Below are 18141 nucleotides of genomic sequence, written 5' to 3' on the forward strand. Positions count from 1 at the left end.
CAAGTGTAATAACTACGACCTTACGAAATTTCAACTCAATCGGTTAAACGAAATTCGAATCCAAATAATACGAACATAAACGAATAAAAACTTTTATACATAAGTTATATTATCTAAATGAACTAGACATAACGGTGTCGACGGCAAATCCTCTTGCTTAGTTTAGCAATAATAATATAATAAAAAGGACGAATATCGTTAAAAATAGAAGATTAAAAAACAAAGTCACATATATGGTATTAAATTATGTTATTGATAATTAAGACTCTCATGACTCTGTCAACATTGTTGACAATGTTAAACTAAAATAATATATCTTTGTTTTTTATGTTTAGTTGGCTGAGTGATTTGTACATTTGGTATTACTTGCGTTAGAAATTAACGCTCTCACTTGAACACAATATCTGCTGACAACGTGACAACGTGACTAAAATTAGTCTTAGACATCATTATCTATTGTAATATTATAAATGCGAAAGTAACTCTGTAAGTCGGTGATATGCTAACGTTAAACAACATTACTCAGTATTGTTGTGTTCCGGTTTGAAGGGTGAGCCAGTGTAACTACAGGCACAAGAGACATACCATCTTAGTTCCCAAGGTAGGTGGCGCATTGGCGATGTAAGGAGTGGTTAATATTTCTTATAGCGCCGTTGTCTATGGGCAGTGGTGACCACTTACCATCAGGTGGCAAATATGCTCGTCCGCCAAGCTATGCCATAAAAAAGTCGGTCGGTCTGTTGCTATTTCACAGCCAAACCACCGAACCGAATTTAATGAAATTTAGTATAAAGCAAGCTTGGACTCCAAGGAAAAATATAGGCTATACTTTTTTAGGCCTAGCACCTGACCTGCCTCTAAAACGTGAGAAAAGACGCGGCCGACAAATACTATACTACAAGTGACATTTTATCAGATTTACCAAATAAATAAGAATTTTTATACATATGGTTTACATAAATATCAGGAGATAGCACAATGACCTCAAATCCTTTTCACGGAAAAAAGTCTGTAAGATCAGCGCCGTATCCTGTATATACGAATAACATTACAAAATGAACAAATTTTCTCGACTTGTCGAACGTTTACATTCAATCCCTTGTAATTATTTCATAACGACGGTCACAAATGACATATTATTTATAATAATGACGAAGTACAATTAAGCTTTCGAATATTTTATTTTTCTAAGCGAGATCGTGTCCTAACGAAGACATATTGATATAAGTTGAATCTCATTAACGAACGCGTTAAAATTCATAACGAGATTATATCGATAATAACGATTAATTAATAACTTTATCGACAGCCCATTATATTTTTACGGTCGTATGTAAATGGCATTCTATTTTGAAACGAACGCACTGTTTGAAATGTTGCGATGGCGTAGGAATGTATAGATACAATTTGTACGAGTATATGGATTTTTCGTTTAAATTTAGACAACACTATTTAAATTTACATACTTTTTAACGGCAGAACACAAATAAATTCATTTTCACATCCTAAATCCTAACATATTTTAAATTCGAAAGTGAGATTCTTTTAATAATATTTTTTGTCGGACTGGCAAATGAGCCACTTGATGTTTAGTGGTCACCACTCTCCACTGACAGAGGCGTGGTAAGAAATTTTAACCATTCCCTATGTCCATAATGCGCCATCAAGCTTGGGAAATAATTTTTATGGCTTTTGTGCCTGTGATTACACTGGCTCACTCACTAAACCGGAACACAAAAGTACTAAGTTTTGCTGCTTGGCGGTCGAACATACGATGAGTGGTGGGCCAGAGGGGCTTGCACAAAGCCTTAACACCAAGTTTGTTTGTTACTCTTTTGCACCTTAACTCCTCAAACGAACGTTATGACTTCATGAATCATTATAATGAAACTTGGCTCCCTTTCTTATCAGGCGAATAAAAGCGGAAACTAGTTTATTAAACTGTGCAGTATTTTTAATATACACATATGGTATTATCATACAAAAATTAATACTGATGGTATATATTTATTATTATGCTTATATTAAACAAAGACATTATTCTCTCACGAAATATTAACTGTAATGATGTAATCCACTGGATACCATACCATACTATTTTATGAAAAATAAATATTATGTTTGCAAAACTCAATGATGTTGTTTAAGAGGTCACTTGAAAATAAATTATGACATTAATATAAACATTTGCGTTTTTTTATCCAAAATAGAAAGATAGACTGGCAAATGGCCCATCTGATGGTAAGTGGTCACCACCGCCTATAGACATTAGCAATGAAAGATCTGAAGGCCAATCCGAGCGAACGTCGACCACCACTGATTTTCGCGTGCTTTGTGTTTGTAATATACTTTGGAGGACTTCGCCCCGTGTGTTCGTGGAAACTTAAAAGCACTAAGTATTACCTTTTAAGATTATTAGTTTAAGACAACGTTACTTGGTGGTAAGGTTTGGTGCACGCCCCTGTGACTAGATACCACTCATCTTATAAAGACTACTTAAAAGTAAATTATCAACGCACTATCCGAAAAAGAAATAAGTTTATTTTATAAAAAATAACCTTTCATTTAACGACACGAATGATTCAACAGCACGTATGAAGTACGTATCTATTGATTTTGATTTATATAAAACTATTCATTGATATTTGATATTAAAAAAAACACAACACCTTGATGTTTTTATTATCAAGAAAAATAATTATAAGTTACTGATAAAAATGCACCATCACACCGCTTCAAGAACATAAATCTTAGAAACGCGTAAAGTATCCGTCTGTTCACACACCTATATCTACAAATCAATTAAAATTCTATGAGTTAATTGAAAAATTTAAATAATATCATATAATAGCTTTTTTAAGGTGACGCTCTGTTGCGTCAAAAATAATAACCGAAATGTTATAAATTTCAAAACATCCATTATTTTTTATGGCTTGTATCTCATGTTTATTAAAACTTCAACAATATTTTACTATTTTATATGAATAAATGTTCCTTATATTTATGTTATTCGTGTTTACTTATTTAAAATGTTTCGTATTATCAGCTTCAAAAGAAAATACATCGAAGTATTTGTTAAAATACAGCATTTATAATCGACTTAAAAAGAAGGTCCTCGAATCGGTTTATTTCATATGGTCATATTCCGATACTGCTTCAGCGATTGTGAACTAATTTGACAAGTCTTTTAATGGGCTCGGTTATATCTCAACCGACTTTTAAAAACCAACCCTTATAACTACTGGACTGTTCACTTGTTCTCTGTATATTACTGGATATGTTAGCATTGTAAATACATTTTAATGTGTTTTTTCTGAGTATTTTTATGGGTATACTTCGAGGTTGATCCCTCATAAATTAGACTAAATATAACTTTGTCACTCTAAGCCGCGTCCCATTTGAGTAGAGCGTTTATAAGGGCATTATTTATGACTACGTACCTAATATTGATTCAAAATAAAAATTATAACACTATTTTACTACTACAAGTTAAAAGTATTTTTCTTTTTTTTTAATATTTTGTTATTAAATATATATTACTTAATATATGATTGGATACTAAATGCCCTTAAGCTGCAATAAAACATCTAATACATATAAAATCAATTTAATAGTCTTTGATTCTTTAACAATAGACAAAAAAATATTTTATTACTTAAATACAAGTACCAAGTAGAACGTAGTATAATATCTGTATTTTGTGCATACGGGACGCACAAAATACAGATAAAAAACAATTTAATAATCATTCATCACTTAATTCCATAGACAAGATAAAAAAATGAGAACAAATCTAAACGTTATCTTTACACGCAAAAGTGCCATAAATGATGTTAGAACTTTTTATTTATTATTTAAATATATTCATTAAAAAATTGAAAATTAAAGTTGTAAAAATTGTATGATTTACTTTATGACTGGCTTGTAAATTTTTTTTTAAATTATTTAAACTATAAAATATGTAATTAAATAATCTTTTGTTGACCAAAAGAAACTGTCTCGTTGATCTAGCCTAGCATAGAAGGCTGCAAACCCTGAACTCATAAAGTTAATCAAGAATCATCAATATAAAAAAAGGTATTAGGTTTTTCTCTTAAGAAAATCTCAGCAGCAGCCCGGAGCCTGGAAGTGTGTACATATCCTTGTTCTTGCCTGAACTATTTCCGGTGAAGTCAAATTTACATATCGGATTAAGAGATTGAGGGAATAAAAAATGCTCCTATGTTCACATTTGTTCACTATAATGTCCTGCGCAATTCGCTAGTCTCTCCTGAGTATGACCATCGGTGCTTAAAACGGCGACTCAGACATCATAATTATTACTATATTTAAGCTAAATTTCTGTAAAGTTAAGTGAAGCAAAGCAATTTCTATGCGGCAATGGTTCACTTGACAATAAAGGACCACCAGTCACCATTGACATTCTCGCTATCAGAAATATCAACCATTGGTTATATCACCAATTATAAACCAATATATTGTTACATAAAATCAATTACATTACCTATATTTCAGTACTTAATAATTAACTAAAATTATTAACCCAAATATATACGTTCCTGTTACCGACTGTTCTATCATAAGATCTCTCCAGTATTACTTTGTGATTCCAATCGATATATTATTTATTGATATATGTAGGCGGGCGGCTGATTGGGCTTCTTGATTGTTAACCACCGCCCAGACATTGACGCTACAAGTATATAATAACATAACCTAACCTAACCATTCCTTACATGCCAATGCGCCCCCAGCCTTGAGAGCTAAGATGTTATTTCCTTTGTACATTACATTACATACATTAACAGCCTGTAAATTTCCCACTGCTGGGCTAAGGCCTCCTCTCCCTTTGAAGAGAAGGTTTGATCATATTCCACCACGCTGCTCCAATGCGGGTTGGTGGAATACACATGTGGCAGAATTTCGTTGATATTAGATACATGCAGGTTTCCTCACGATGTTTTCCTTCACCGCCGGGCACGAGATGAATTATAAACACAAATTAAGCACATGAAAATTCAGTGGTGCTTGCCTGGGTTTGAACCCGAACTCATCGGTTAAGATGCACGCGTTCTAACCACTGGGCCATCTCGGTCCTTTGTACATATAGTAACATTGGCTCACTCACTCTTCGAACGGGAACACAACAAACGTGTCCAGTATGATGACTTATGTAATTTTAAAAGATATTGCAGCACCTGGCTCCCAATTTACTGCAACCAATTACTAATTCATTAATAATTTTGATCACACTTAAATATAGGACTTTATTTACAAATAGTTTTAAACAACAACTTGAACGCTAGTAAGTAGAAGCAGTTTGTAACATTTCTGATGCGAATAAGTTAAATTCGGTCATATTAACGATCACGTTATTTTAGGTAAGCATACGTTATATTTTTTGTGAGCATGTCGTCAGAACACGGCGTACAGTAGCTTTTATTGTTAAAAGAATAAAATTAATATCCTGTCAGTTAGACTCACCTTGCCTTAATGCGTTCCCGATGTGAAATAATTTTCTCACTAATCCTAAAAATATATCGCCCATAAATAATCACTTGTATTGCCGACTGTCCAAACGCAACGACTGATTTAGTGATGTAACTTAATTTTATTTAATATCGATAAATTCATTTTTAATCTATATATATTTTACAAAAGAAGATCTTGTTGAAAAAGTATCAAAAAAGTTCCCTTTAGCCTTTAAATTGCCTATACTTAGTTTATATTTTGTATTCACTTCGACTTTCTTTATCGAATATATTACATATATTAATTAAATTAATTTCAAAATCAAATATAGGTAAAAAAAAACATTTAACAAACTGCATACATCAATGTTTTTAAATAATAATAATTCGTTTATAACTTCAATAGTTTAATGGTCTGCCTGATAATGTCAAAGCCTTTCAAACTATTAGCAACTAAAAGTAACTTCTAGCAAGTTATTCAATCAAACAATAAAAACTAAAAAAAATAGCTTTAATAAGCTATTAATTTAGTAAGTGTATACAAAATAATAAATTCGGTAACATCTCACTATCGATAGATACATCAATGAACATCCCTAAACAACAAATAGCGTCGAGAACATCGACTGAATTAAAGACATTTGTGTAGATTAAAATACGTATGCTTAATAATGTATTAGTTGTTATTAAATATTCGTTTTTTTATAGACCAACACTTTCTCGCGCGTTAAACGGTTTTATGTCTTTATCAATGTTAAATTCTTTCCTCACGCCCTTTTCAATTAATTTCAATACAAGCCTCGTCATCGGACATTTTAGATTACTAAATATATGAAGAACAATTTATAGCTCAAATTATTAGTGTCAATGGTTATAAAGTTATGATATATAACGATCTAGACTTTTTATAGATTCTTCTTTACTTACTTAGAAGCTAAATTTAACTACTTACATATAAACCTCTATACTATCCATTTTCTTTGAAGCATAAATTACAAAACGGTTACTACATAAAGTCTATCCAATATAATTTAAAAATATTTCTATTATACTATATTATACGCGTTTATACTTGACTTCTAAATAGACAGCCCTGAACTTTTATTGAAATTAATTAAAAAAAATAATTACACATATTGACGGAAATGAAAAAATGTAATCCACCAATTAGTCAAATATGACGTTTAAATGTGGCAATTTAATCATATTTATTTTTAAAACAGTTTTTCCAATATTAAAAACTCAAGGCAACACATAAAAAAATCTATTCTCAGTTACAACGGTAATAAATTATAACACTGGCAACGACAGAGCTCATTTCAACCAGTATAAAGCGAAAAGGTTCGAAAAAATGAAGCGTTCGAAATTTAATTTATTCAAAATTGAAACGTCACGGCACACAAAGGCACGCGGCGGACAATGGCGGTCGCGGCGAGTGTTAACACGAAAATTAAATGCTGATATCACAATTAATCAAGGGCCCATATTAATAATTGGCTATTCAGTGCTGCGAGGTGTCAAATTATATAGCTCAATTAACTCGTAGAATAGAATAGGGCGTGTTTGACACTGTTTATAAATACGGAACTTCAGCTTTTTTTAGGGTTTTATTCGATTTTATTACGAACTATATAATATTTTTGTTTTTATATATTGTTCGTTTCATTCTATCTTATTAAATTAAAACATTACTCATCAAATATTATAACAAGTAGACAATATTATTGTATATAATTCATTTTTGGTTTAGCTCTTATCGTACAGTTAAAGAAAAAATATATAATACCATTGTTTATGTTTTTATTAGGCTCTTAAATTCTATCAACGCTTTATAAAAACATCAAAATAAGGCCGAAATAATAAGCAAAACGTTTAAATTCACTTTCAGAATTTATTATAAGCAACTCTGGTATAATAATCTTTACCATTAACAATTTAGCTAATAAATGTTAAGATAAATAGGTAAAATACAGTGGCTATAAAAGTTAGAATCTAAAACACTTATACAGAGACAATACTTTATGCTATAATAGCTTGTAAGTATATTACCAAATTGATTTATAATCTACTTTTTATTAACTACATAAAATCTATTTAAAAGGAAACAATTTTAAACGAATAGTAAAATTGGTTTCAGTTAGCTACCGGCCAATGAGATTATCCAATTATCGCGTTTATGGCGGCAATTTGGAAGATGGCCGCACCCGTTCCAAATTTGAAAATTTAAAGCATGCATTCGAATCAATGGCTTTATTCTAATTTTATTATCGAATTGTTAGGTATTGCGCTCAATATTTTGAACATAACCTATTTAAAAATTGAAATTTAAATGATTGCTACGTTATAAAATAAATTATTAAAACATACTTAGTTAGTTTCAATATTTTAGGATACTTACGGAAAATGCTTATTTATAGTTATTCTAGTATGTATTCTAGTAATTCTAGTATGTAGTCTAGTCGACCACAGTTCTTCGAAATCAACATCTTATACAAAAAAGTTAGTGTACGTATTGAATATGTCTTATTTGAGTATTAGTCCAAATCTTTATGTATAAAAATAAAAAAACAAAAGTCAAAGGAAAACATGCTCAGCCCTACTGATGTATTTTTAACCTCTTGACGCCAAGACTAATTACATACCAGCGCTCACCTGCGTGAAGATTGAGCCATTTCCCCACCAAACTGTAATGCCAGATCGCTAATGATCTTTCTTAATAGCTATTAAAATGATCATTTCATTTATTCGAAAACATTATTATTAATATTGGATTATTGACATATATATTTTTTTCATAAATGTCATACTGACATACTCATATAAAAAAGGGATACATAAGCAGAGGGAAAAACATTTTTACCCTCTGTAATATTTAAAAAACACAAAGAAACATTTATAACACAGAAAAATTAACATCATTACAACTTGATCAAATCAGTTTTGTAGAAAAAGCTTAAAAATATTTTGAACTGTTTGATAGGCACCATTGATAACTTTTAAAAGCACCAATTAACCATTACAAAAAAGTGCTCTATTCAAAATTTATACATATTAAGCTTGCCCCAAATTATTTGAGTAATTACTATACTAATATTCCTATTTATCTTCCCCCTCCTTTTTAGGTTGTCGCTAGTGTTAGGAGTGGGCACGACAATAGCCCAAGGAGTCAGGAATCGATCCTGCGCCTTTTTACATCGCTAGGCGGCCTGTAAACGATTGACGTTTAATAATATTCCTATTATTTTATATTCTAATACAATAAAATTCCAGCCGGTCAAGCGAATAAATAAACAAAGTTTCGTATGCTTTATGTTTACGTGCAATTTATTTATTAAACTACATACTGCATAGTAACAATAACATTATAACACAAGCTACTGATGATAATACACCCAAAAAACGTCGCTGTTATTAAAATATTAACAATTTAAAGCTTAATAGTGCAGTTAAGAATGCAATCTCCCAAATAAGATGTCATCAGTAACTCATTTATACTCTGATATAAAACAGCCGACAAATCAATTTCATTCACGCGAACGAATCATTAAAGTCGTATCAAAGGTGAGCGGTTCGTGAGAACATTCGTTCACTCGTTCGGTCACTCACGATCTGCTAATAGGGTATGCAAAAATTTGTCTCTGCACAGGATTGAGGAACTTTAAGAGACTAGAATTAACTTAACAATAAATTACTTCAACCATAAACTATTCTTTAACTGTGAGTCAACGAGGCTTTGATATATTCAGCGTCAGATATTCTATTTATTACGAAATGTTCAACTAGATGAATTATGATAATAAGGAGTTCATTTCTTTAATTTACAACTAGAATAGGATTAGAATCCAAGCATATATTAAATTAGTTTGGAAAGTTATTTACTTCGAGTCTTTTAGTTCAGTTACACACGACTAAACAAAAAACATATGGTATTATTCATTAATAATAGTGATATTTTATTTACATATAATATCACTAGCCTTTTCTCTGTATTAAAGATGATTTTTTTTCTTACAAATAAATCATTTAATAGTGAACCCTATATATATACTATAGCAATGTGATGATTTACTGGTTAACCAGGGTGTGTTTTATTCTATAAAATATGAATGTTCATAAACTTGTAAACATACAAAAGCAAAGTCAACACACACAGACGACTTGACTTTTCCGAGTCGTCAAATTACTTATTTAGAAAAATATTAGTATAGTACAATATTAAAAAGGTACCTATTTATAAATTTTATTATTTTCTAATGTGTGGATCACTTAAATAAATTTAAGTTCTTCTTTTCTGAATTGTAGGTTGTACTGACTTTAATCATAGCTGTTTCATTCGTTTTTGAACGATATTTTATCAAATTTTTATGTATCCCATTACAGTTTTCTATTATATAAAACTAATACTAATAATAATATTAAACTAACATTCAAAGATTGATTCAAATGTTGTTCCGATTGAAAAGCGACAAAAAAAAACAATAACTGTGTGGACAAGATCGCGTGGTTTCCCTACACTTTATTCTTCTGAATGTCAATCGCCTGAGTTCCCATATTAATTTAGCGTTCCTGACACCTCTGACAGTTTGTAATGGCGGACAATTTGTTTGTCACTGTTCCATCTACAATGGACGCCGAAATTGAGACGTTTTATATCTACTAACATATCATGATAATTAAGAGAAATTTAAAGAGATATGATTATTATTAAAATAAAACAACAATATTCATTAGTTTAAAGCTCGCAAAATAATGCTTCATTATGTTATCGACGGAAAGAAGGTAATTAAAAACGTTTGCAAAGACAAAATTATTTTTATAATCTGTGGCAGTATGTCGTGGGGTACGAAGGAAGAGGCACAGTGCAGACGGGGCGTGGCGCGGAGCGTTTATTAACATGTCATTGGCAAGCATAAACATGACACGGGTTACACTGCACGGACCGGTTCCCTGCTCCTGCGTTAAAGCCTCCTTTGTTCTCTCGCTTCACACTTGTTGTCTATGGTTAGTGGCTTTGTTTATTACACGAAGGGAAATGAACTAAGGATAACAACGGATATACATTAAATATTAATTTTAAATTATAAATTAAAGTAGAATTTTAAAATGTTATTTTATTTAAATATAATGTGATGTGAGTCCAAAACTCCAGATTATCGAATAAAGTTAAAAGTTACTTGCGTTAGAAATTAGCACAATATACTTGATATTATGAAAAGTTATATTCTTAAAATAAACAATGATCATATGTATAATAAAACAGTTCTGACAATATTAGAAAATAAAATAAAATTATTTATGTAAGATATTCAGGATCAAAATATTGACAAAATTACATGTAATTTTAGCATTTTTATCCTATCCTAGGATTTTCTAATTCAGACTTGATAAGTAAGATATAAAATATAACGATTATTTTACCAGCCGGTTCGTATAGTATACATGCTTACTTATTTTCGATGTTTGTTAGAATCCAACAAAAAAATTGTATACATAAACAACGGCGTCAAAGGTTATTCGTTTTAACTAAATCAAATCAAAAAGGCTTATATTAATTAAAAAAACATTTTTATTAATTATTTTTTATTATAATTAAAGGATATTGGAATACACTTTCTAATAAAAAGCTTAATTTATTACAAAATTTTAACACATTTTATTCAGTTGTTCGATAAATCATCGAATATTCAAATCGAATAGGGTTGCCAATTTCAACAATAATACCTATTAGAACATATAAATACAATAAAATTAAATTTCATATTTATTATTCTATTATTAAATACAATATGTGATCTATATCCTGATATATTTTTATTACAACACATTTTATTTAATCTGGTAACCCTAAGTACAATTGGTATTATCCATCAAGCGGGGCGTTTTAAAAACGCGATAATGCGTTGTTCTTTATTAATGTAATCAAGTGTTACATTTCTATTAAGACATTAATCTGGAGGCGTCCGTTCTTCTAACTATGTTTTAATTATGGGCTATGGGCGAAACAGCTGGATACTGATAATAATTACAGGCTCAGAGCCGCCTGTGCTGCGTTTACTTCATAACGAAGTTAGTGACTTATTGCTGTTAAGTTACTTGTGCGAAGTATGAAAATATTATTTCATCTATTTAGCGTGAATCTTATCTTGATAGTTTATCTATTGATTTCATGCTTTTAACAAATGAACATTTATTAATTAAAAAATAAAAGCTGAAATATTTTTACTAACAGCATTTATTTCTAATTTATATTAAAATATAAATATATTTATTTATTATATTTATTATAAATTCTAATAAATCATATTAGACAATAGTTTAGTTAGTCTAAATAAACTTTAAACAATATTTCTCCTTTGAGATTTTTAATAAGTCTCATACAAAGATAAATCAGACGTAACAAAGTCCACTGTAACTAAACACGATATATTAACGTATTACTTCATACTGAGTACATTTTATATATTTGACGAAAATAAAAATGATTCCAATATTAACAAGCGAGTACAATAGTTCGTGTAAATGCTCCTCAGCGATTGATTGACGCTCGCTAGTCGCTAACGCTTATAACTCCTAGATGCAGTAATCGTAATTAGGCAAGGGATTAGCCCTCGAGTAATGTTCTATTTAATAAGAGAAGCACTTAATACAAAATAAAATTAATGTGCTAAAGTAAGAATAAATCGTAACTTGACAATACTCAAAATGTACGTAATAGGTTTGTATCAAATTATATGTTTAAACTTCAAAGTTGGTCTAGTCTAAAGTATTTGGCTATTATTTTATGTATATTTAAAAAAGTAACTCAACCACTGGAATGCGCGTGCCATTGGTCCTATGTCTGAACCTTTTCCGGTCGTGTCGATTTTGCCGTCTCATCAGAAATAAATAAAACTTTCTCATTAAAAATGAAACTTCTATTCGCGCACACGCGTATATATCACAAGGTATATTTTTAAATGTACTATCTTTATTATTACTCATCTCCATAGATGAGGTGTCCGTGTCGTTTTTCGATCATATTATTTACAAGTGTTATATCAAATCATGTTATATGAATATACCTGCATTTTGCCTAATAATCCATATCTTTGGATTATGCCTACGTATGTGTGCACTACAATATTTGTACTGAAAATTCGCGTAGGAAGACTTCATATGACACATTATGAAGTATGCCTTTAAATCACACCATAAATTTTACATATAAATACGTACTTTAAATTTTTATCAATCTTAAAAATATAGAAATATTATTTTATTTAAATAGTTGAATGTTTTAAATGTTAATTTCAACGTCTGTATTACTTTAAAGGTAAACGGCGTCGCATCGTGCGTTCTCGTTTGAATTTTCTGATTCTGATGCCCTGAACGTGCTTTGAAGTTCTCATATCAATTCGCAGCTTACTTAGTTATAAGATTTATTTGACAATGTTATAATAATAAAAACTTGAAATAAACGTACGTTTTAAATATTAATTTAAATAAAGGACCGAAATTAAAATTAAAAATAGGTATCAGGAATTTCGATTCTCTGGGCGAAGAATATGTCGAGATTGATGAACAAAAAGACGGATGTTATATGTTAAAGGAAAGTTTTTGCATTATTCCGTTATTTCATCTGCAAACGGCTCAAATTAATAGCTTGGAAAGAGTTTATTAACAATTTGATTTAAAAACACATTCGGTAAACCGTGTACGCAAATATTTTATTTTCTTTAATATAAAAACGGATATCATAAAAATAAATGTACGAGTAGCTACTGCACAGCGTAGTTTAACGAGATTTGAATTAATAGCATACTTAAATCGAGGTGTAATAAATACAAATATATAACAACTCCTCGGTACGTTTGCAAGCAAAAATATATCATTAACATCAGCATATGACATCCATCCACATGTTAAACGCCCGCGAATTATCAGATAACTCAAAAGGCATAACAACCAGCAATTTGAAGATCTCACGAGCGCGTGAAATGGAGATATTAACGCAATTTACGATGCCTAACAACCGCCAGTAAACTATAACATCTAGGCTATATCAATAAAAGCTATTAACATCGATCAAGGTAAGTATCTGTCCTGGGGTATTACTTCAAATTAACTTAAACGCGCCGGCCTGCAGTGCGGTAATGATAGTCTCTGGGCGCCCCAAGCGCGAACCTGACTAGGGAATGATAAAAATGGCTAGTAGTCGCAAAACGCCTATCAGAAATAATCACCGATTCGCATTCTTAGTAGGTAATGTTATAAGTATTTCACATTGAACAAAAGTTGTGAAGACTTGAATGTTAACTCTGCATTATAGAAAATCAGCTGCAACGACTCGATACTATATAGTTTGTTGTTTAAAATATAACTATATCCTATTTTATTTTTAGGTTTTTTTTATATTATAATTATCACTGATGTAAATTTAAGGTATTTTTATATGTCTTTAGTAACAATACACAGTAATAAAAAAAGTTTTGCACACACAGCGTACAAGTTAAAATTCAGTTTTTTTTAACGTTTTTACGCATTTTCAAATTCTAGAGAAGTTTCATTTCAAAATCGCTGTTACATAAGGCTATTTTATTTACTACATAATATTAATTGAAAAATTACAATGATTAATATCGTTTTATTTTAAATGATAATTCACACTCTTGTGGATCAGCTGGTAAAAGAAAACAGCTGGTTTGACAGGAACTAGTAAAGAACTACTAGTACTATTTATAAAACGAATTACATTTATAATTATGAGTCAGACTAAATAATATAAGTTACCATATGAATGTTTATGTAGTAAAGGTTAAATATTAATTACCAATTTGCATAATTAATTATATTCATACTAAGCTTAATTAAAAATTCACCGAAGTGTAATTGTAATGTCTATACTCTGTTACTGTTAGGCAAATCTCTTTTAATATCTTATAAATTAATTAGCGTGCCCCGCGTGTTAGGTTGTGCAGGTGTCAGGTATATTTTTCCGGAATAAATAATAACTTATGTACTATTTCAGTAGATCAGGATAATAAAATAAATTCAATCGTGATAATAATTCATCAACAAATATATTTCTCAATAACTCGCAATAATCTAATTATATCTCGTGACAGATCAATCTTTTTAAAAAAAGAAATATGTTTATTTATTGTGCCAGTCTTAATTAGTATGCCAAATAAAATAATATAAATTATAAAACAACTAATCACAACAATTATATGTACATAATAATGTAAAATAAATAGTTTCGATTATAATCATTATATGTAATGAGATATAATTAATTATGACGTCCTATGATACAACACCGTATTGGAGGCGAGGGTTACTCGCTAACACTATCTTTGTGCCAATTTTCATTCAAATCCGTTCTAGCGTGATTGAGCTGGTAACATTCTTCCATCCAAACTTTCGCAATTATAACATTAGTAAGATGTTTACATTTTTCGTTAAAGTTTTTATCGAATCGAAAGCATTGTTTAGTTTTTCTGTCAGAAAATCCTGAGGTCTATCACCTCAAATACTATTACTACAACTACTACTGGAACTGAAGCTATAAATAGATACAAAACATTTTTTTCAAACTAATAACTATTCCCAAAAATCGGTCAGGAGAACTTTTAGTAGACTTTTCTTTATTAAACAACAATGATTTTCATATCATTAGAGCAGGTGATAGTACTCATTAGCAAAACATACGCTTAATACAGCCATTGGTAACAATATAGTCCAAACTATATTATACGACGACGATTAATGAGAAGGTCTTTATAATTATACCGAGCAGGACCGTCTTTATCCAGGGTGCAGGATGTGCAAAAGACTTGAGCGCCGCGCAATGTTGGTAAAGTCCTAAATCAGAATTGGACCATCGAATCTTTTTTTTTGGTTAGGAGTGAGATCGCTAGACCGATGTTGCACCCGGAAGTTTATTATGCTTAAGACGGGTGTGTCTTTTTGATATTTGCAATCCTACTTACAATACTTAGTGTATTGTAAATATCAAAACAAGTTATTATGAGTCCGGAAAATCTTTAATACGCTATTTTAATCACAGCAATTAAGTTTATTATTTACTTTATGATACATAAACATATACATGTTCATATGAAACACATAGAATTAATAAAACGCATTCCAATGAAATTAATAAATTTAACCTTTGCCGATAATTATAGATTACTGTCTCTAAAAATAATTTATAATTAGTAAATTTTATGATTAGATAAACTCCAAGCATTTTCTTCAAAGCGTGAAGAAGCCTTAGTCCAGCACTGGAATAGATACAGACAGTTACTTTTTACTGTTTTACGCTATATTAATAGAATAATAAATTTACTATAATACTAATAATATTGAATAAATTGATAAATCCACGGAAAATTTAGTTAGTGTATAGCATTAAAAAGTTTTGAAATCGTCAGTTATTTATGGAATTAGCATATCTGCTGGCACTTAGAACAACTGGTACACTCGTATATATTTATTTTTTATTTAAAATAGATAGGCGAATAAACTACGCGATGTTACCGCCGCCCATAGACATTGGCATGTTAAAAAAACACTGTCGATACTCAACTAACCAAAGAATCTAAGATATGATGTCCCTTATGCCTGTAATTGTAGCTTACACACAAAACTAAGTACATAGGTACCTACTTATTGCTGTTTGACGCCAGTTTAATCGCAACAAAAAAACTTTGTACTGTAAATTGCCATAAATGATTAACCAGTATAATTTAAAATATAACGTGATGACTTTACTCGTCTAAATTCAGTGCGAGTTCACCTGCAGTGCGATTAATAGAATATTCGTACTAGATTTAGCTGAGCTCCAGGTGAAGATTGGCGATATAACACTACGTATATACAATGTATATCTCTAGTCCGATCACAGAGCATTAAAGCAAAATAAACAACTTTAACATTGAATTGATGTGATATCATTGGTCGAGATCTTGAATACTCTGTGATATTACTGATATTCATTATGGAATCGCGAATAATAGTGTTTTGAATGTTGACGAAATTGTTTTTGAAGTTCGGAGTAAAATTAAAGTGGATATAATTAGTTTAGTGGAATGGTGTTCTATTATATCTAAAGGTATATAATTCAAGAATGCTCCGTAGTGCATAATGTAACAATGCTATTAGCAAATCGCATTTTGTTAATCAAAAGCTTGTTTATCTGTTGATAAACACAATATTATGAATATCAATATGAAATATGTTGAAAGAGCCAAAGCTCATTACAGACACAAGCAACTTACCGGTATTATTGTGCCGTTTAATGGTTAGTGAGCCAGTGTACCACTTTAATTATAGATACAATTGATTGATTATAAATATCATCAAACATATATTCTATAGAGGTCACATTATTATAATAGGTCATACAATTCTATATGAGATTATTTTAAATATGGTCAGAAGAATTATTAAGAATGCTGTTACTCCATTTTAGGCCGTCTGTAGTTATAGCAGTTTATTAATACAATAAAGCGTGACATTACATAGTAACAAAATTAATACTGACTTTTTGTTAATAAAATAAATAAATATATACATAAATAAATACATGCTCATAAAATGGGAAAATTAGTAAACTAACAGCTTGTAAATGTTAGATTGCTGGTCTAAGGCCTTTTCTTCTCTTTGAAGATAAGGTTTGAAGTCCAATCCAACACGCTGCTCTAATACTAGTTCCTGAATACACATGACACATGAAAATTAATTGTTGCTTAATCGTTTGATAAGCGTGTTGAACTAGGCGATCTCGGCTCGTTTGTAATTCATTGCAAAAAGTAATTGATATTAAACTAAAACAAAAACAATTCTATTATAAATGTTTTCTAAATTTTCATTTGCAAAATACGCTCTGTTCAATAGACAGCTATCACGGGGACGCTGATATCTCGCTCATCTATTTAAAGTCTCGTCAACTGAATTGTACGTAGTTTGTATGTCAGCCGTCTATATATATATTTGTCACGAAAATGTCAAACTATTGTATAGACATGTATATAATACGTGTGACGTTATTGTATCTTATTTAATTATAAACGAATTCAATTATAAGACGTGTTTTGTTGTATGTGTTATTTGATATATACATAATAAAAATATTATTACAAAGAATATGTGCAGTTTTACAATTTTCACTCAATAAAATCGCAAGATTAGCAATCTGTGTAAGCTATATTATATCCCACAAAATAATGTATTGACAAACAATGAACGAACATGATTTCTGATTTCATGATTTCTCTATTTTCCGAGGAACGAGAAAGTTAACACTTAACACCGATAAGTTCATTACTCGGGGAATTTTCTGAAAAACTCTTGACACAATTTATTTAATAAACTGGTAGTAGGGCTTTGTGCAAATCTGTCAGGCCAAGTACCACCCACTCATTACATCACATACGTCTACCAAATAAATAACAATCCTTAGATTTGTCTTGTTCCGATTTGAATGTAACATCAAAGTTACCAAGACTGGTGGCATGTTTGGGGATGATAAATATTCCTAACAGTGCCAATATCAATATATATTCCTAACCTTTTACTATCTGCCAGTCTGCTGCTTACGTACCTAATTGTAAATTGTATTTTTATCAGATACTTGCTAATTGTTAGCTATCTTCTCTCTCAACATTCCTCGTCTTCGGTCCTCGTT

This window comes from Vanessa tameamea, chromosome 9 (assembly GCF_037043105.1).
Source record: "Vanessa tameamea isolate UH-Manoa-2023 chromosome 9, ilVanTame1 primary haplotype, whole genome shotgun sequence".
Taxonomy (NCBI): Eukaryota; Metazoa; Arthropoda; class Insecta; order Lepidoptera; family Nymphalidae; genus Vanessa; species Vanessa tameamea.